Source organism: Physcomitrium patens, chromosome 3 (assembly GCF_059467195.1).
Source record: "Physcomitrium patens ecotype Gransden chromosome 3, ASM5946719v1, whole genome shotgun sequence".
NCBI classification, from domain to species: Eukaryota; Viridiplantae; Streptophyta; class Bryopsida; order Funariales; family Funariaceae; genus Physcomitrium; species Physcomitrium patens.
In genome coordinates, this window is record NC_143412.1 from 11,970,783 (window position 1) to 11,975,939 (window position 5,157).

Consider the following 5,157-nt stretch of genomic DNA (forward strand, 5'->3'; position numbering starts at 1 on the left):
AACGACAACAAGAACCACTACATCCGATTCAAGAGCACCCGTCCACTCATTTGTCGTCTATTTGTTTCCAACTGTTGAAGCAAAGGTTTGTAGGTGGCACGGGCGACTCCCTTTTCCTCATCCATCGCCTAATCGTCGATTGGCGCATCTTCACTTGTGCAGCTACCTCAGGTCGGGATTGTGAGCCACGGGAATGAATTCCCACTTGTTAGTCAATTCCATTCCCGCTCTGTCGAAGTGTGCTGCACACAGCTCACAAGTGACTGCGGATTTGGAGCCTAACAAATCGTGGTTCGATTCGGACAATCATCACGTGGTCATGAGAGTGTGGCATGGAGATGGGATGGAGTGTGTCGTTCCTGAGGTGCTCTGCCCTGCTACCCACTCGCCTCAACTCCAGAGGCCAATCTCCGGCCATCAAGGAGCTACAACTCCCCAGAATAGCGTGCTCAGCAGGATTCGAATCTGCGCGGGCAAAGCCCACATGATTTTTGGTCATGCCCGATAACCACTCCAGCATGAGCACGTGACAACTCTTGCCATGTCGGTGACGAATCGCTCCGCCATATCAATTCCCCTCAAACTACCATTCAGTTCCAACCTCTGCTCCTTACTTCCTGCGCCCTCCCTCCCTGTCCATCCGTGCACTACCCTTCGTACCCGTCGTCGTCCGCTTCACCCCCTTCGACATGCCTCTCATTCAAACCTTCTCTTCTCTACTCTTCTCTTCTCATCACCCTCCCACCCCAAACCGACCGCACTCACCACATCTCTCCGCCACCTCACCACACAAACAAGCTAAACATGGCATTCGCCATGTTTTCGCCCTGCCACAACCATCACTCCCCACACCTCTCGGATACACACACAAGACAAGACTGCAGGCCCAGGCTGAGTGTTGCACCCATCGCGAAGCTCACCGACGATGCTTCGAGCGACGGACATCCTCACAACCGCCCTGGTCCAGTCTGCATGCTATCAAAACCAATCTCTAGTGCTCAACGTCTGACGTTTCAGTAGACTCTAGCAATTTATCATTATATAAAGTTGAGAACTGCCACTGCCAACGGAGCTGCAGAAGCAAAAGAAACTAAATAAATGTGCTTTCATGTGTGAGAACTAATGTTCCCGTTTTCACGGGAAGCCAATCTGGATCCCCGGAGCGCTGCTGCATCCGGCACCCTGCCTACGACACCGAGCCATTGCGTTCCCCGGAGGAAAGGGTGCGCCGCTGCTCATCTTGCTGACGAACCGATCAACAACTCGGATTACCAGCTTAAACGCCACCATGGGAATTAATAATCAGTTCTACCTGCGCCTAGTCGATGCCGAATGACCTCGCCAGGATGTCAGTTGCGAAAGCGGGGGTGGAAGCAAACAGGGCGGTAGAGAATTGAATGCCAGGGTTCTGCTCGTTCAACAAGAAATTTGTCAAGGCGTGCCTCTGGCCCAAGTTCAACTGAAAGTGCACTAATCCCTGGGGAAACAAGAAGAAGTCGCCCTTCTTCAAGGTCGTTGCGAACAACTTGCCGGCGGTATCCACGAATCACACGTGCACCTCTCCTTTCACCACATAGATCACCTTCGCGGGCCTGGGGTGAAAGTGAGTGGGCACCAGCCCATCCTTGACGTAATTGAACTTGGCCAATGCGAACCCTGGGTGTTGAGCGCAGGGTAGTTGATGCCGGCGAACCCTGGAGCAAGCGCAATGCCGAGCCCGTTTTTGTTTCTCCGTGCACACGGAAGACCCTGAACGCGAAGTCCTCTGCCACAGCCGTCGCCGAAGGCATGCACACCAGGCCATTGATGGTGTTCTTGCTACTCAAGTCGCCCACACAGTAGTCGCTCAAGGGGTCAGCGTCACCTACAGACAAAGCGACCATGACGAGTGCTACAGCTACGAAAGCAGCGAGGAGCCTGACCAACTTGTCCACACTGACTACAGTCGCTGCCCATTGCAAGACACTCCGATGACGCTGGCTGCCCTGCACAAACCTTGACTTGTCCTATAGTCATACTCGCAATGCTACTTCATACTACGTCGGAATGCTTGCCAGATTGGACATTGATTGTGGTTACGGAAGCCGCTGAGTCTTGCCTTTCCAGCCCGATGGTGGACCCACACCTTGACATGGCACACGATTACCAATCTTAGGTTGTCGCCTAGCTTCGGAAAGGCACCCTGACATGCTGCCGCAACTTAAATTTTTTGTTTCACAGGACACTACACCAATTTCATAGAGAATTAATGAATCACTTTATTATCTGAAAATAGTAATATGTCAAAGGAAAGTTATTCTTTCTCACGAAAGTAACACACTATTACTAAACTCCCACTAAAGAATAACCTTTCCATTGATATTACAACAAAAACTAATACTCCCATTTCAGTGGAGAAGGAGAGGGTTTGCTAGAAAACACTGTAACGTAAGCCCACAATCTTTTGAACTTTTCAGGAGTTAGAGCTTTTGTAAAAATATCCGCAACATTGGCATTTGTAGGAACAAAGTCAATTTGTAGAACTCCATTTTTGACTTGTTCTCGTAGCATCCGAAAACGTAGCAAGTAGGGTCGGAACAGGCTTGAAGTCAGGAACAGTGCGTATATATCGAAAGATACTCTTCACGGCATTAAAGTGAGCATATGTAAATTTGGATTTGAATCGGGCGACGTCTCTTACAGAATAAGTGATGTTAGAGCATGTACTGATGGAAGCAAACTGGAGGCTTCCAACGACGTTAACAAATGGAAAATGTTGAATACTTTCTATCTCTGCTGAGTCAATAGCGCATAGTGAGGAATTGGAGTCCGCTGGAGTGGAGATGACTGAAGACTCGAAGAAACCATATTCACAAAGTATTCTTTCACAGTACGCTTGCTGATGAATGTAAATAAGGCAAGCAGAACAATCTCTTTCTATTTGCAAGCCCACGTATATATCGGGATCATTAATCTTGGTTTCAAAGACGTTGTTGATGGTCGTGAGGACGTAGTCAATACGTTGATCATCGCAACAGCAGCATAGATCGTCATCAATAAACATGATAACAATAAGTTGGTTATCACTGTCGGAATGATATTCAAAAGAATTTGTGGTATTCTGTTTAAGATTATGTGTAGTCAAGAATTGATTGATTCGATCGTTACATGCACGACTGACTTGTCGCAGACCGTACACCACCTTTTTAAGACGATAAACCTTGTGAGGAAAGTATGGATCATTGAAAAAATGGGACCTGCTTCATGTAAGTCTCTAGTTCAAGCTGTTCGTGTAAGAAGGCAGTCTTGATATTGAATTGTCTTATATGCATATTTTTTCTTGCTACTATTGCAAGTACGAGCCTGATAGAATCTTATTCCACATTTGGACAATACATTTTAGTAAAATCAACGCCTTATTTTTGTGAGCATTCTTTAGCAACCAGTCTTGCTTTGAAACGGTCTACTAAACCATCTGATTTTGTCGTGAAAGCATTCATCTATTTGCAATTCATTGCTTTGCATCCTAATGATAAGTCAGTAAGTTTCCAATTTTCATTTTCAAGTAATGATTGAAAGTTGACTTGCATTTCTTGTTGCCACTATGTGGAATGAGTGGATTGAAGTGCATCTTGATATGATTGATGACTTTTTGGAATAGATTGCAAGGATGTATGCGGATAATATGAAGCAGAAAAAAATGGTAAAATAACAATATGTCATAGATATATAGATATATATATTCCAATAATTATCCATATGATTAAATAGAAGTAGATTAAAATAGATTAATTTCATAATATCTTTTTGAAAAACTTCTTAGAAGCTTTATAGACACAATTTTGATTTTATACATGTTTGTAGTTAATTAGTAGATTAGAAACTTACTCAACAAATTAGCAATGTATCACATGTATTGGTAGCTTGAGAAACAAGCTAATTATGTGATGCATATGTACAAAACTTATCTTACAAGTTAAGACATATGTCTAGCAAAGACAACATATGTTGAAGGTCTTACAAAGTATTATTACGTAGCTTCTAGTTAGATATTATAAATGGAGATAAGAGTGAATCCTTTTAAAAAGAAGAATGTAGATATTTTTATAGAGCATCAATCTTATGATTGTTCAATTGATTTGTAAGAAAGAGCTCAACCACCATTGGGATCAATCTACAGCTTATCAAAAAATGAATTAGCTATACTAAAGGAGTACATTAATAAGAATTTAGTTAAGAACTTTACATGCCATTCAAAATCTCTAAGAGGAGCTCCTATTATATTTGTGAAGAAAAATGATGGATCTTTGTAGATGTGTGTAAATTATCAAGTACTTAAAAAGATCACTATCAAGAATAGGTATCTCATATTTATGATTTTAGGACTTTTTAACCAATTTAATCAAAGAAATATTTATACAAAATTGGATCTAAAAAGAGCATATAACTTGAAGAATGCTCACATTCTTAGAAGATTTTAAGAATAATAAGAGATGTGTAATGCTTTTTTAGATTTATCAATTATTACCGGAGCTTGATTGAAAACTTTTCTTAAGTTGTAGCCTTATTTATACATTTGACTTGTAAAGAAAAAACTTGAAAAGAATAAAAAAGCAAAAATATTTTTTAATCTTTTAAAAAAAAATAAAAATTGCACCAATTTTATATTGCATCAACTTTTCTAAGTCATTTTTGATAGAAACAAATGCATCAGACTTTGCCTTAAATTTAATATTGTCTCAAATAAGAATAAATAAAATATTCTATTTAATAGCTTTCTATTCCAAGAAAGTTTCAGCAATAGAGATCAACTAAAAAATCCATGATAAAGAACTTTTTGTAATTATGGATTCTTTTCAAGTATGGCATCATTTTGTGAAGATAAATTCTACCCTTCAATCCAAATTATGAGATAGCCTCAATTAAAAGTTACTTTTAATTGGTCGTACAAACTAAAAGTAGTAACAACAAGAAAAAAAGAAGCATAACATAAAAATAAGTGAAATAAGTATAATTAAGCAATTATACATTATAAAACTAGTCACAATCTATTCACTAAATTTTTATTCAATAAAAAGTAAAAAATAAAAATAATAGTATTTTTTAAAAAATATATTTTTTTTTGTCTTTCTAATGATATAATATTCATATAAATTCAAGTTATAATGAATAAGTTAT

General features: G+C 40.1%; 1 non-coding gene and 1 pseudogene across 2 annotated transcripts; both read right to left on the minus strand.

Moving 5' to 3' along the window:
* Positions 1-444: 444 nt before the first annotated feature.
* TRNAF-AAA (transfer RNA phenylalanine (anticodon AAA)) lies at positions 445-526 on the minus strand. The gene has a single exon. It is a non-coding gene; the product is annotated as a tRNA-Phe (tRNA).
* A 212-nt stretch (positions 527-738) lies between these two features.
* LOC112279842 (putative germin-like protein 2-1) lies at positions 739-3,043 on the minus strand (annotated as a pseudogene). Its single transcript, XR_016502030.1, has 2 exons — positions 2,681-3,043; positions 739-2,006 (listed from the first exon to the last, which is right to left on the minus strand). The product of XR_016502030.1 is annotated as a putative germin-like protein 2-1 (transcript).
* Between the last annotated feature and the right edge of the window lie 2,114 nt (positions 3,044-5,157).